This window comes from Bombina bombina, chromosome 1, assembly GCF_027579735.1.
Source record: "Bombina bombina isolate aBomBom1 chromosome 1, aBomBom1.pri, whole genome shotgun sequence".
Lineage (NCBI taxonomy): Eukaryota > Metazoa > Chordata > Amphibia > Anura > Bombinatoridae > Bombina > Bombina bombina.
This window is the reverse complement of record NC_069499.1, coordinates 1236489802-1236507343: the sequence shown is the minus strand read 5'-3', so window position 1 is coordinate 1236507343 and position 17542 is coordinate 1236489802.

The window sequence follows — 17542 nt, the reverse complement described above, 5'->3', positions numbered from 1 at the left end:
CGTGCAACATGTCTATCACGTACGTAACGCTTTTGCTTCCAGAGTTATAAGCAATAAAGGAAGTAAATGTAATTGGGGTTTTTTTTAAGACATTTTTTATAGCTTCCAGAATTTGGCATTAAACTTTCATGCATCGAGGTAACAAGTCACACTGTTATGTATTTTGTTATGTAACTATACTATATAAAGATGTGTGCAAAATGATTTATTTAAAGAGATATGAAACCCAAGATTTTCTTTTGTGACAGACAGAACATACCATTTAAAAAAGTTTCCATTTCACTTCTTTTATCAAATTTATTTTGTCTCTGTGAAATTCTGTGTTGAATACTTGGCATCTGGAGCATTGCATGGCAGGAAATAGTGCTGCTATCTATTGCTCTTGCAAATGGATAACATTCTTGCAAATCTGCTGCCATATAGTGCTCCAAAAATGATTCGTCACCCAAGCATACGTCTCTGCTTTGCAACAAAAGATACCAAGAGAACAAAGAAAAATTGATAACAGAAGTAAAGTAGAAAGTTGTTTAACCCCTTCACCCATATGGACCTATATATACAGTGTGCAGTACTTTGGCTATCATACCGCATAACGTTTATATGTCGGAGCGTCAGGAAGCTTCAGCAGTCTTGGCTATTAAAGGGACGGTCAACACCAGAATTTTTGTTGTTTTAAAAGATAGATAATCCCTTAATTACCAATTCCCCAGTTTTGCATAACCAACACAGTTATAATTATACACGTTTTACCTCTGTAAATTATCTTGTATCAAAGCCTCAGCAGATTGCCCCCTAATTTCAGTTATTTTGAGAGACTTGCATTTTAGCCAATCAGAACTGACTTCATGGTAAATTCACATGCATGAGCTCAATGTTATCTATACGAAACACATGAACTAATGCCCTCTAGTGGTGAAAAACTATCAAAATGCATTTAGATTAGAGGCTGCCTTCAAGGTCTAAGAAATTAGCATATGAACCTCCTAGGTTTATCTTTCAACTAAGAATACCAAGAGAACAAAGCAACATTGGTGATAAAAGTAAATTGGAATGTTGTTTAACATTACATGCCCTATTTGAATCATGAAAGTTTTTTTTGGACTTGACTGTCCCTTTAAGTAACAGCTGAGAGCTGCAGTTCCTGAGCTCCAGGCATTGACCCGCATATGGAACCGGAGCTCGATCGGTGCTCTGGTTCCATATGAGGGCAGATGCCAGATTGTTACACACAGCGACACTCTATACTAAAGCTAAAATGAACCTTACTAGCTACCTAATTAACCCCTTCACTCTCGGGACTAATAGAAGTGTGGTGCGCAGCTGCGATTAGCGTCCTTCTAATTACCAAAAAGTAATGGCTATTTCTGAACAAAGGGCACCCCAGAGAAAATTTTAAAACCATTTGTGCCATGATTGCACAATCAGTATGTAAATAATTTCACTGAGAAACCCAAAGTTTATGAAAAAATTAATGATTTTTTTTTTTATTTGATTGCATTTGGCGGTAAAATGGTGGCATGAAATATACCAAAATGGGCCCTGATTAATACCTTGGGTTGTCTACGACAGGTAAGACATGCAAGTTTAATTTTCACTTTCCTATCCCTTTAATATGAAATTCTGTATTTCTATAGTTGGAGGTAAAAACTCCTTTAGAATCCTAAGCTCTCCAAATAGGACCAATGTTGTAAAATATTTGCATTGCTTTGGCAAAGACTGCTAGGTAATGTGATACAGAATGCCTCATTTAGGTAGATTGACTTCCACGACACATAATTACATAATTCAATTTACAAAATTAATAATACCCCATAATATAAATTTAAGACCACTGCTGCTTAACCTGTCCGTCACCTAAAAGGTGGCAGATTGAAATCATTGACAGCCCCTACTAGCGACAGAGGGCGGCATGGCACAAGCATTGCTTATGCAGGGCGGAATTATTTCTCTGCATTATTGTTTTTTTTATTAAAAAGAAATGGTTGCTACCAGCAGAAACTTTTTTTTTTTTTTAAATAGTTTAATTATAAAAAAACTAACTGAGTGCAGCTTCAGAACAAAAAGACTCAGTAACAACTGGAAAGTACAATAAAACGTATATACTAAGTGCAAAGCCAGCAGTGGCTTAGCTATGCAACAAAAGGGTTAATACATTTTTAAAACTAAAGTAGTCATGTGAGAGTGAGAGTGTGTGTGCGGTGAGTAAAAATGGTTATTGGTTAAAGCAATAACATTGTGTTTTTGACAGTGAATGAGTAACACCACATTGCGCTAATTCAACCAAATATGTGTGGTATAGAAAATGAGTGTTTTTATGTATGTTTGTGACTGTTTTACTGTGTTGTATTTGTTCTTTGTTTTAATCGTTTGTAGCCTTAAATAGAAAGTAATTATTAACCAAAACATGACCATCACGAAAGAAAAGGCCATGAGAAATGCAATCAGAGCATACAGTTGTAATCAGCTTCATTTTATTTCTGTTATGAATTTTGCTTCATTATCTTGGTATCCTTTGTTGAAGGTGCAGCAATGCACTACCTGGAGGGAGCTAGCTGAATACATGGTCACGTCAATGATAAGAGGCATATATGTGCAGCAACCAATCATCTGTTAGCTCCCTTCCTGCTTCTGAACCTCAGCCCACCTGTAGGTATGCTTTTCAACAAAGGTTACCAAAAAAAGAATAAGATAAAATAAGTAAATTGGAAAGTTGTTTAAAACTGCATTCTCTATCTGAATTATTAATGAAAAAAATTTGATTTGTGCCCCTTTAATTATAGACACTTTCAGTATAGTATACTAGATAGTGTTACAGTACCTTCAAGTAACCTTTTTAGTTTTAATAAAAATACAGTGCACAAAAATTAGATGTATAAATAAAAGAATAAGTTTAAAAATGATATGGAATTGCAAAATTAAAGCTAATATAGCTGATTGCAGATTCAGATAAAGAAAAATGTCAAGAATCTGCACTGTAGATCAAAATGAACATTTTAGCTTGAAATGAATACGACCATGAACGAAAATGATCTAAAATGAAAATTTTAAATTTACTGAAAAGAACTTTTCAGATGAAACAATGTTTCCTGTGCAAATCTCTAGTAAAGATGGTTTACCGTTTAGTTACTCAAGGGCAGGGGCTTCTAATGAGTTATGTAAATGTCTTCTAGTATTGTACTTTCTTACAGCACTGCATACTATGTTGGCGCTTTATAAATAAATAATGATAATATAATGATGATGAATTCAAAACAAATAATAATATGCAGAAGAATTCGTAAAAATATGTTGGATCTAGGTTGCCAATCTCATCTGTTGAGTTACTAGATCGTGCGAACAATGGTTGTTTAGGATATAGTAGTGTTAGATATAATGGGGTAGATTTACCAAGCAGTGAATGCTGCAATCTATCCTCAAAGTTTCAGGCTTGTCATAAGACCGCTGCTCCTTAACTCGTCCACCACATCTGAGGTGACGAACTTCAATTATCCCGGTCCGATATGATTGGGATGATTTCCCCCTGCTATGTGCAGGGGCGGCATTGCACAAACATTTCACCAGAACAGCGTATGCTGTTGGCATTTAGCGATGTCGGGTGGACAGGGAATCATGTCCGCCCGCTATTTGATAAATGGACCTCGTGGAGTCTAGATTGAGCCCATGATTTTAAGAGTTAAAATCAGAATTAAAGTTTCATGATTCATATATAGCATGGAAATTTAAACAACTTTTATGTTTATGATCAAATTTGCTTTGTTCTTTTGGTATTCTTTGTTGAAGACTAAACTTAGGTAGGCTAATAGGAGGTTAGGTGCACATGTCTATAACAGTCTATGGCAGCAGTGTTTGTAACTATGTATAGCACTGCACCTGCTATAAACATTGTTGTAAACACTGCCAGATTGCTTAAGACACGTGCATGCTCCTGAGCTCAACTAGGATTTAACAAAGGATACCACAAGAACTATGCAAAATTGGTAATAGAAGTAAATTGGAAAGTTTTTTTTTAACATGTCATGCTCTATGCATTCAAACTAAGTTTAATTTTGACTTTGTTTATTTAAGTTACAGAAAACTAAATAACTAAAGTATGTTTGAAATGTTATTTATGAGACCTACTTACACATAGCAAATAACTGTCAAAATGCTTCATGTCCGTTTAATTCAGGATGTGTGCGGCTGATAATTCCATATCCTTTAGATTAATTGTGAGGTTAAGATTTTTAAACCTCCAAACACATTTTTATTGTAATTGTAAATTAATATTTAGGTGACTTTGCATACAGGTTTCATAGTGTGAGGTATATGTTTTACTCTGTAATAAAAAGCTGTGCAAACAGCAAAGTAATTCTACCTTAAACATTTACGGCTAGATTTGGAGTTTGGCGGTAAAAGGGCTGTTAACGCTCCGCGGGTTTTTTTCTGGCCGCACCATAAATTTAACTCTGGTATCGAGAGTTCAAACAAATGCTGCGTTAGGCTCCAAAAAAGGAGCGTAGAGCATATTTACCGCAAATGCAACTCTCGATACCAGAGTTGCTTACGGACGCGGCCGGCCTCAAAAACGTGCTCGTGCACGATTCTCCCATAGGAAACAATGGGGCTGTTTGAGCTGAAAAAAAACCTAACACCTGCAAAAAAGCAGCGTTCAGCTCCTAACGCAGCCCCATTGTTTCCTATGGGGAAACACTTCCTACGTCTGCACCTAACACTCTAACATGTACCCCGAGTCTAAACACCCCTAACCTTACACTTATTAACCCCTAATCTGCCGCCCCCCGCTATCGCTGACCCCTGCATTACACTTTTAACCCCTAATCTGCCGCTCCGTAAACCGCCGCCACCTACGTTATCCCTATGTACCCCTAATCTGCTGCCCTAACATCGCCGACCCCTATGTTATATTTATTAACCCCTAATCTGCCCCCCACAACGTCGCCGACACCTGCCTACACTTATTAACCCCTAATCTGCCGAGCGGACCTGAGCGCTACTATAATAAAGTTATTAACCCCTAATCCGCCTCACTAACCCTATCATAAATAGTATTAACCCCTAATCTGCCCTCCCTAACATCGCCGACACCTACCTTCAATTATTAACCCCTAATCTGCCGACCGGAGCTCACCGCTATTCTAATAAATGTATTAACCCCTAAAGCTAAGTCTAACCCTAACACTAACACCCCCCTAAGTTAAATATAATTTTTATCTAACGAAATAAATTAACTCTTATTAAATAAATGATTCCTATTTAAAGCTAAATACTTACCTGTAAAATAAATCCTAATATAGCTACAATATAAATTACATTTATATTATAGCTATTTTAGGATTAATATTTATTTTACAGGCAACTTTGTAATTATTTTAACCAGGTACAATAGCTATTAAATAGTTAAGAACTATTTAATAGTTACCTAGTTAAAATAATTACAAATTTACCTGTAAAATAAATCCTAACCTAAGATATAATTAAACCTAACACTACCCTATCAATAAAATAATTAAATAAACTACCTACAATTACCTACAATTAACCTAACACTACACTATCAATAAATTAATTAAACACAATTGCTACAAATAAATACAATTAAATAAACTATCTAAAGTACAAAAAATAAAAAAGAACTAAGTTACAGAAAATAAAAAAATATTTACAAACATAAGAAAAATATTACAACAATTTTAAACTAATTACACCTACTCTAAGCCCCCTAATAAAATAACAAAGACCCCCAAAATAAAAAATTCCCTACCCTATTCTAAAATACAAAAATTACAAGCTCTTTTACCTTACCAGCCCTGAACAGGGCCCTTTGCGGGGCATGCCCCAAGAATTTCAGCTCTTTTGCCTGTAAAAAAAAACATACAATACCCCCCCCCAACATTACAACCCACCACCCACATACCCCTAATCTAACCCAAACCCCCTTAAATAAACCTAACACTAATCCCCTGAAGATCTTCCTACCTTGTCTTCACCATTCAGGTATCACCGATCCGTCCTGGCTCCAAGATCTTCATCCAACCCAAGCGGGGGTTGGCGATCCATAATCCGGTGCTCCAAAGTCTTCCTCCTATCCGGCAAGAAGAGGACATCCGGACCGGCAAACATCTTCTCCAAGCGGCATCTTCTATGTTCTTCCATCCGATGACGACCGGCTCCATCTTGAAGACCTCCAGCGCGGATCCATCCTCTTCTTCCGACGACTAGACGACGAATGACGGTTCCTTTAAGGGACGTCATCCAAGATGGCGTCCCTCGAATTCCGATTGGATGATAGGATTCTATCAGCCAATCGGAATTAAGGTAGGAATATTCTGATTGGCTGATGGAATCAGCCAATCAGAATCAAGTTCAATCCGATTGGCTGATCCAATCAGCCAATCAGATTGAGCTCGCATTCTATTGGCTGTTCCGATCAGCCAATAGAATGCGAGCTCAATCTGATTGGCTGATTGGATCAGCCAATCGGATTGAACTTGATTCTGATTGGCTGATTCCATCAGCCAATCAGAATATTCCTACCTTAATTCCGATTGGCTGATAGAATCCTATCATCCAATCGGAATTCGAGGGACGCCATCTTGGATGACGTCCCTTAAAGGAACCGTCATTCGTCGTCTAGTCGTCGGAAGAAGAGGATGGATCCGCGCTGGAGGTCTTCAAGATGGAGCCGGTCGTCATCGGATGGAAGAACATAGAAGATGCCGCTTGGAGAAGATGTTTGCCGGTCCGGATGTCCTCTTCTTGCCGGATAGGAGGAAGACTTTGGAGCACCGGATTATGGATCGCCAACCCCCGCTTGGGTTGGATGAAGATCTTGGAGCCAGGACGGATCGGTGATACCTGGATGGTGAAGACAAGGTAGGAAGATCTTCAGGGGATTAGTGTTAGGTTTATTTAAGGGGGTTTGGGTTAGATTAGGGGTATGTGGGTGGTGGGTTGTAATGTTGGGGGGGGGTATTGTATGTTTTTTTTTACAGGCAAAAGAGCTGAAATTCTTGGGGCATGCCCCGCAAAGGGCCCTGTTCAGGGCTGGTAAGGTAAAAGAGCTTGTAATTTTTGTATTTTAGAATAGGGTAGGGAATTTTTTATTTTGGGGGTCTTTGTTATTTTATTAGGGGGCTTAGAGTAGGTGTAATTAGTTTAAAATTGTTGTAATATTTTTCTTATGTTTGTAAATATTTTTTTATTTTCTGTAACTTAGTTCTTTTTTATTTTTTGTACTTTAGATAGTTTATTTAATTGTATTTATTTGTAGCAATTGTGTTTAATTAATTTATTGATAGTGTAGTGTTAGGTTAATTGTAGGTAATTGTAGGTAGTTTATTTAATTATTTTATTGATAGGGTAGTGTTAGGTTTAATTATATCTTAGGTTAGGATTTATTTTACAGGTAAATTTGTAATTATTTTAACTAGGTAACTATTAAATAGTTCTTAACTATTTAATAGCTATTGTACCTGGTTAAAATAATTACAAAGTTGCCTGTAAAATAAATATTAATCCTAAAATAGCTATAATATAAATGTAATTTATATTGTAGCTATATTAGGATTTATTTTACAGGTAAGTATTTAGCTTTAAATAGGAATCATTTATTTAATAAGAGTTAATTTATTTCGTTAGATAAAAATTATATTTAACTTAGGGGGGTGTTAGTGTTAGGGTTAGACTTAGCTTTAGGGGTTAATACATTTATTAGAATAGCGGTGAGCTCCGGTCGGCAGATTAGGGGTTAATAATTGAAGGTAGGTGTCGGCGATGTTAGGGAGGGCAGATTAGGGGTTAATACTATTTATGATAGGGTTAGTGAGGCGGATTAGGGGTTAATAACTTTATTATAGTAGCGCTCAGGTCCGCTCGGCAGATTAGGGGTTAATAAGTGTAGGTAGGTGTCGGCGACGTTGTGGGGGGCAGATTAGGGGTTAATAAATATAACATAGGGGTCGGCGATGTTAGGGGCAGCAGATTAGGGGTACATAGGGATAACGTAGGTGGCGGCGATTTGCGGTCGGAAGATTAGGGGTTAATTATTTTAAGTAGCTTGCGGCGACGTTGTGGGGGGCAAGTTAGGGGTTAATAAATATAATATAGGGGTCGGCGGGGTTAGGGGCAGCAGATTAGGGGTACATAAGTATAACGTAGGTGGCGGTCGGCAGATTAGGGGTTAAAAATTTTAATCGAGTGGCGGCGATGTGGGGGGACCTCGGTTTAGGGGTACATAGGTAGTTTATGGGTGTTAGTGTACTTTAGGGTACAGTAGTTAAGAGCTTTATAAACCGGCGTTAGCCAGAAAGCTCTTAACTCCTGCTTTTTTCAGGCGGCTGGAATCTTGTCGTTAGAGCTCTAACGCTCACTGCAGAAACGACTCTAAATACCGGCGTTAGAAAGATCCCATTGAAAAGATAGGCTACGCAAATGGCGTAGGGGGATCTGCGGTATGGAAAAGTCGCGGCTGAAAAGTGAGCGTTAGACCCTTTAATCACTGACTCCAAATACCAGCGGGCGGCCAAAACCAGCGTTAGGAGCCTCTAACGCTGGTTTTGACGGCTACCGCCGAACTCTAAATCTAGGCCTTAGATTTCAGAAGTCCAAGGTGTGGAATTTTACAAATCCAAAAATCTTTTGCAAAACATGCCAGAAAGTGTTTTCTGAACCGCGTATTGGAAAAGCAGTGCTAAATTGTAGCTAAATTGACTCAATGTAAAAGAAAAATGCTGCAGAAATTGGTTATCGTGGTTTTGACTAATGTATTGAACCTCATGACAACCCATTTGATAAAAATTGATTAAAATCCACTCCTTTGTAATTGCACAAGAATGCATTTAATATGGGGGTCATTTTAAATACCTTGTGAAAAGCCAATACTAAATAAATGGATTGGAATGGGGGGCAATATTAAATAAATAGGAAAAATCATTCTGATTTCATGGAAGCGTTACAACTTATGTTGACAACATTTTTTCTATTTTCACTATTAAAAAACCCTGTATATCCCCTGTAGCTAGATTATGAGTAGAGCACTATTGTTTGAGCGCAAGCAATATAGGGTTCAAGCTAGAATGATAACCACGATCTTAGAGCTCTGGTTTGCTGTTACACTCAAATAAAAAGTGTCCCAAAATACATTTAAAAGTACAGTTACACTCATAATAACACAATCTAATAAAAAATATTTTTAAAAAATTGCATAAAAAAGTTATAATGGCTCAAAAGTATGAGGTCTTGGGTGTTAGATAAAAAATGCATGTATCTCTTTAACACAGAGATAAATGCATATACATGTCTTAATATGTTTATGTATCTTTATATATATATATGTTTATATGTGTGTATCTATGTATATATGGGATGGAGACGACCCACCTGTTTGTCGGTTTCTTGACTATGCCAACAGCAACAACTTTAATTTGGAATTCACTATGATGGATAGTGCTTAATTTTTTGGATGTCACTCTTACATCACATTCGGACACACACTCTTTGGAAATTGAGCTTTATAGGAAAAGCACAGCAGGAAACACTATTTTACACTCTTTGTCATGTCACCCCAGGCACACTATTGAATCCATACTATATGGTCAAATGATTAGAACCAAACGCAATTGAACAATGGAACATAAATATCAATTGCACGCATTACATACCAGTCAGAGATTGGAGGCCCGTGGTTATAACAGTATACTCTTAAAGAATACAAAAACCAAAGTAGATGAATTAAAAAGAGAGGATCTTTTATTTAAGAATAAAAATAAAAACAACAGAGAAAGATAAATAACAGACCTATCTTTGTTACAAGCTATAGCAAAGATTACAAGAAAATATGTGGAATTGTACGAAATTGTTTACCCATTCTCAAAAGTGATGCAAAATTATTTCAGAAGGCTGCCATTTTTCAGCTCGCAAAGCCAAGACTTTGGGGAGTATATTAGCGCCTTCTATGTTACCTTTAAACAAAAACCAAACCTGGCTTTCTAGAAAAGTAGTGTGCATGAAATGCAATGGGAGAATCTGCAAAACTTGCACTCACATACAACAAGGGAAAACATTTACGTCAAGTACTACTAGTGTGGAACATGATATACGGTTTGGCATTACATGTAACACTACCCATAGGCTAGATTACGAGTTGGGCGTTAAGGTAAAAAAGCAGCATTAACAGGTCCTAACGGTGCTTTTTTACGCCCGCTGCTATTACGGGTCTTGCAGGTATTGGTGTACCGCACACTTTTTGGCCTTACCGCAAATCAACTTACGTCAAAAAGGTCAAAAAGTGAGCGGTACACCCTCTACCGCCAAGATTCCTAACGCATTTTAAAGTCAGTAGTTATGAGATTTACGCTACAAAGCTTTAGCATAAAACTCATAACTAAAGTGCTAAAAAGTACACTAACACCCATAAACTACCTATTAACCCCTAAACCGAGGCCCTCCCGCATCGCAAACACTATAATAACATTTTTAACCCCTAATCTGCCACTAGAATAAACATATTAACCCCTAAACTGCTGTACTCACGCATCGCAAACACTAGTTAAATATTATTAACCCCTAATCTGCCACCTACTTACATTTATTAACCCCTAATCTGCCACCCCCAACGTCGCCGCCACTAAATTATATTTATTAACCCCTAAATCTAAGTCTATCCCTAACCCTAACACCCCTTAACTTAAATATAATTAAAATAAATATAAAGTTAAGGTTTTATTTGGTGGGTTGGTTGTGTGGGTGGTGGGTTTTACTGTTGGGGGGGTTGTTTGTATTTTTTTTTACAGGTAAAAGAGCTGATTTATTTGGGGCTATGCCCCACAAAGGCCCTTTTAAGGGCTATTGGTAGCTTAGGTTAGGCTAGGGTTTTTTTTTTATTTTGGGTGGTCTTTTTTTATTTTGATAGGGCTATTAGATTAGGTGTAATTAGTTTAAATATCTGTAATTTGTTTATTATTTTCTGTAATTTAGTGTTTTTTGTTTTTTTTTGTAATTTAGCTAATTTTATTTAATTTATTTAATTGTATTTAATGTAGGGAATTTATTTAATTGTATTGTAGTGTTAGGTGTTATTGTAACTTAGGTTAGGTTTTATTTTACAGGTAAATTTGTATTAATTTTAGCTAGGTCGTTATTAAATAGTTAATAACTACAGTGTATTTAGTAACTATTCTACCTAGTTAAAATAAATACAAGCTTGCCTGTAAAATAAACGTAAGCCCTAAGCTAGATACAATGTAACTATTAGTTATATTGTAGCTAGCTTAGGGTTTATTTTATAGGTAAGTATTTAGTTTTAAATAGGAATTATTTAGTTAATGATAGGAATTTTTCTTTATATTTATTTTAATTATATTTAAGTTAAGGGGTGTTAGGTTTAGACTTAGATTTAGGGGTTAATAAATATAATATAGTGGTGGCGACGTTGGGGGCGGCAGATTAGGGGTTAATAAATGTAGGTAGGTGGCGGCGATGTTAGGGGCGGCAGATTAGGGGTTAATAATATTTAACTAGTGTTTGCGATGCGTGAGTATGGCAGTTTAGGGGTTAATATGTTTATTATAGTGGCGGCGATGTTGTGGGCAGCAGATTAGGGGTTAATAAATATAATGTAGGTGTCGGCGATGTTGGGGGCAGCAGATTAGGGGTTAATAAGTATAATGTAGGTGGCGGCGATGTCAGGGCGGCAGATTATGGGTTAATAAATATAATGTAGGTGTTAGCGATGTTGAGGGCGGCAGATTAGGGGTTAATAAGTGTAAGGTTAGGGGTGTTTAGACTCGGGGTTCATGTTAGGGTGTTAGGTGTAAACAGAAAATGTGTTTCCCCATAGGAATCAATGGGGCTGCGTTACTGAGTTTTACGCTGCTTTTTTGCAGGTGTCAGACTTTTTCTCAGCCGGCTCTCCCAATTGATGTCTATGGGGAAATTGTGCACAAGCACGTATAACCAGCTCACCGCTCACTTAAACAGCGCTGGTATTGGATTACAGTGTGGAGCACAATTTTGCTCTACACTCACTTCTTGCCTGTTAACGCCGGGTTGATAAAAACCTGTAATACCAGCGCTGCAGGTAAGTGAGCGGTGACAATAAACTGCAAGTTAGCAATGCACCCCTGTTACTGTACAACTCGTAATCTAGGCGCATATTATCTATTTGCTGACTTGCCAAGGATGTGGGAAACAGTACGTAGGGCGCACGAAATGTGCCCTATGTCACAGAGTGTTAAAACATTTAAGAGACATAGGGAACCCTAATAGCACCACACCGATAGCCAAACATTTTAGGCAGGAACATCATTCAAATGATTCCCATTTGACAGTTCAGGGTGTAGACCATATTCCCGGATATAGAAGGGGAGGAGATAGGGAGAGACTTTTAGACCAAAGGGAAGTGTTTTGGATTTTCAATCTTAGGACTAAACTCTATCATGGATGTGGATTTGTTCTATTAAGAAAATATAGGGTAATTATGTATAATTTAAAAATAATTTTATAATCATAAGATTTCATGTCTTAACCCTATATTGAAGTTTTCTGTAATTTTGGGTTATATTTGAGGAACTAATCCAACAATGTATATAACTTCATCAAAAATATTTGTTTTTTTACATAGGCGATTATTTAAAGTTACAATTTTGTTAATTATGTAACAGGTGCCTGTAATTACAAAGCAATTATGCCTTTAAATATCATTCAGGTGAAACACAGGATATGCCAGTGAACAAGGGCTGAGACTCAGCCCAAAACATGTTTGGCTGTTGTTTCTACCTGGTTACAGGCCTGTAATCTATATTTCATGTTTTTACATAAAATGGATTTTTACATTATTTTCTAAATAAAGAATTCTGGGATTTTTTAAAACCTTTTTTTTCCTTTTTTGGTCTGGAGATGCGGGATTGCAGAGTGTGTCTACTATATACTGTATGTATTTATGTATTTATATGTGTATATATGTATTTACAGACATATATAAACATAAAAACACATACATACATAGAGTCCTTTGCAGTGAAGTAGCTGAAAGCATGAGAAATCATATTTATGCAATATGCACTTTAATGAAGTGTTAAACTGTGTAGTTACTGAAAATATTTCATATTTCAATGTTCTGCAAATAGCAGAATATGTTCTATGTATCTTTAAATATATCTTCCTATATATATCTGTAAATATCTATGCCTATATATAATCATCTATATATATAGGTATAAATATATATTTGTGCAAAAATCCATCAGAAATATATTTAACCCCTTAAGGACAAGGCCATTTTTCAATTTCTTACCCTTAAAGGGACACTTGATCATAGTTCAATAGTATACATTGAAATAAACACATTTGCAATGGTCATTACGTTTTAAATATATACCGTTTATAATATATTAGCCTATGAAATTTTATTTTTTTCCAAACCCACTTACTTTCTATCCGTTACTGATTTCCAATCCTGGATGACAACTCCAGTTGGAAGATGGCGACTCTTCGATGCGCATGCGTGAGCTACCGCAACATCATTGAATACATCACCGTCAAGAAGACACGCTCTATGTCGGCTTCTGTGCCGCAGTATGCGCATGTGAGAGTACTCCAATCCAATTACACATGCGTAGATTGATGGAATTGAATATTAATAAGATGCAAATACTCGCCATCCGATTGGCAAGTGTTTTATACCATGGACGGCCCATATTTGAGGGTTGGATGAGGTGATGTCATGGGGATGAAATAAAAATGTATTTTAATAATAAATGGAGCTTTGTTTCTACAAAGAATAAGGTGCATTTGATTTGTGTTATGTACCCACACATATTATATACTGTTTTTCTTGCCATTAAATGGACTTTTTAAAGAATTTTTATAAAATATACTGAAAAAAATGGAAAAAAAAACACACTTTTTCTAACTTTGACCCCAAAATCTGTTACACATCTACAACCACCAAAAAACACCCATGCTAAATAGTTTCTAAATTTTGTCCTGAGTTTAGAAATACCCAATGTTTACATGTTCTTTGCCTTTTTTTTCCAAGTTATAGGGCAATAAGTACAAGTAGCACATGCTATTTCCAAACCATTTTTTTTTTTTACAAAATTAGCGATAGTTACGTTGTAACACTGATACCTGTCAGGAATTCCTGAATATCCCTTTACATGAATATATATCTTTTTTTTTAGTAGACAACCCAAAGTATTGATCTAGGCCCATTTTAGTATATTTCATGCCACCATTTCACCGCCAAATGCGATCAAATAAAAAAAATCGCTAACTTTTTCACTAACTTTAGGTTTCTCACTGAAATTATTTACAAACAGATTGTGCAATTATGGCACACATGGTTGTAAATGCTTCTCTGGGATCCCCTTTCTTCAGAAATACCAGACATATATGGCTTTGGCGTTGCTTTTTGGAAATTAGAAGGCAGATAAATGCCGCTGCGCACCACACTTTTATTATGCCCAGCAATTAAGAGGTTAATTAGGTAGCTTGTAGGGTTAATTTTAACTTTAGTGTAGTATAGTAGACAACCTAAAGTATTGATCTAGGCCCATTTTGATATATTTCATGCCACCATTTCACCGCCAAATGCGATCAAATAAAAAAAATCGCTAACTTTTTCACTAACTTTAGGTTTCTCACTGAAATTATTTACAATTAGCTTGTGCAATTATGGCACAAATGGTTGTAAATGCTTCTCTGGGATCCCCATGGTTCAGAAATAGCAGACATATATGACTTTGGTATTGTTTTTTGATAATTAGAAGGCCGCTAAATGTCGCTGTGCACCACACTTGTATTATGCTCAGCAGTGAAGGGGTTAATTAGGTAGCTTGTAGGGAGCTTGTATGGTTAATTTTAGCTTTAGTGTTCAGTATTGTCTCTGGTGATTGGCTCACCCATCGCAAATTGCTACTGTGACGAGGGGCAGGTCGTCTCAGGTATAATTCTATTGCAAGTATTCCCAGAGAGAACCAGTTTCAGGAATGAGTTTTATTGAGTGTTGGTCATTGATTCATGGTAAAAAAGATCTTCTATATATGTAAAACAGACTAAACAAAACTAAAAGAATTTGAGGATGTTCTATAATTATTGCTGGTAGTGAGAAAGATGAGGGTCTGGAGAATTGACCCTGCTAGACTAATGTATTCCCCTCTAAGAAAACAGTGGTTGATATGTAGTGAATGTAGTCCAGCGCTAGATTAGCACGGGTAGAGTATTTAGTTAAATTCTATAATTTGAATATATTGTATTTTGTGATTGGATAAATGTTTAGTGTATGTACTGAAATGTTGTTATTATATATTTATTGTAGGTAATCCTAAGTATTTATCAACATTCAGTTAATAAAAAGATGTAAACAGGTATATACAACTGATATATATATAAACTTGTTGTCTAATGTGAGCTTCTTATCTATATATAAAAACTAATAAAACATTTGTATAATTAGACAGAAATTTAATAACTTGTTAAAAGCATACATAAAATAAAAAGGGACGTCTCCCTTATAACATCGATTTCATCAGAGAAAACAATTGAATAACTGTAGTATATATTTCCGCTATTTGATAATCAGGTACCTGTTATATAGTGTAACAAATGATAATGTCCAGAAATTGGATTAAAAAAACTTAAAGATCCAAACAAGATGACCTCCCCGCTATTGTGGCGGGTGTGTGTTACCGATCCGTTAGTGAGAGACTGGTATTTAAAAAACTTTTCCTACGTCACACTTGTGATCGTAGCTGTTTCAATATAGTTGTAATGTAACCAGTGATCCTTGATATTCTGTCAAGTGCTTATTATGTTGCAATTTTTTCAAACTTTAATCTGTATGTGTATCCCCCTATTCCGTGTGTAATTAGGGAGTCTTAGGGGAGATTGCAACTTACGCTGGTCTCTTGGCACATCTGATTTCTCTTTTAATGTGGTCTTTGCGGTCACATTCAGTGACTTGGATGTTAAACTTTGCGGTCACGTGCAGTGACTATAATGCAATCCTCGCAGTGTGGACTTGGCGGTCACTTGTAGTGGTGGGAATTGAACTCGTGACCTTTAGGGTAAGAGAGGGAGATCTCAACCATTAGGCTATGTGTATCTCACTTTCTGTGTTAGCCTAGTGGACTTGGCGGTCACTTGTAGTGACTGTAATTAGGTCTTTGCGGTCACAGAGGTGACTAGTGGTGGGGTCTTTGCGGTCACAAGTGGTGACTAGGAGTAGAATCTTTAGCAGACATCAGTGATGTTATACAGCAAGGTCTTTGCAGTCACAGATTGTGACTTGCATGTATTAACTTGCGGTTGTATCTTTGCGGTCACAGATTGTGACTTAAAAGTGGTCTTTGCGGTCACTAACAGTGGTGACTTAGAGGAAATCTTTGCGGTCACTAGTAGTGACTAACAGAATGATCTGTATCGTTGGAGATCAAAGTAAAATTTGGCAATCTCTCTGTGCAACTTAGTAGAGCTGATTAGAAACAAATGCAGGTTGTAACAACGTCCAGCTGCAATGTTGCAGGAGGTAATCAGCAAAGGAAGTCTTGTAGTAGTTGTCTTTCCTTTCTTGGCAATTATAACAGCAATCAAAATAAAAGCATAAAGTGCAGAGTGACAACAGTGTCAAGGTCAACGCGTTTCGCCCTTAGGCTTTATCAAGACTTGTTTGTCTGTGTCACCTGAGTCTATATATAGGGCTTAACTGGTTTGGATTGGCTATTCTATGTAATTTAATTAAAGGTGGAAAGTATAGATATATGGAAATTCAATATAAAGGTGGAATTATATAGTTGTGTGTGTCTACAAGAAGCTTATTGTTCTTCATTTGTTTTTATTCTTTGTGTTGTAATAAATGAAAGAGAATGAATAGATCCTAGAAAGGTTCTTGTAAGAATGCAATAAACATTATTTAGAGAGTTCTAAATATATCTATATAATGTATAATATATGTATTTGTATTGATTTTGATGTGCCTATAGTTGCTTGAATGTTGAGCATATGTTAATTTTTAAATATATAACACAAATAGAAATTATAAGTAAAGATTTTTTTAAAATAAAAAGTTATGACTTAGTGAGTAATTAAAAAAAAAAAAAAAAAAAAATTTAAACTGTTTTCAGTATTCCCTTTTGTGATTGAACTCACGACCTTTTGATAATTGAGCAGAGGGTATTATCCACTAAACCACATCTACCTCAACATTTTATATAGTGAAATACATGTATTAATGAAAGTATATGTATATACACACACACACACACATATATGTTTATATACATTTATATTTACAATATCCGATAGAATTAGGGAACATCTGTCATGCATTGATAGAGGCACTCTTGACACAAACCTCTATTCTCATTTTAGGGACATTCACAATAACAATCTCAAACATTTTAAATTCTGGGGTCTAGCCAAGATAAAACTTAATTGGAGAGGGGGAAATTTAGAAAATCAATTATTGAAGTTAGAAGCAAAAATGATCTACAATATGGACACACTATTTCCAACTGGCTTAAATTCAGAGCTAGATATTTCCCCT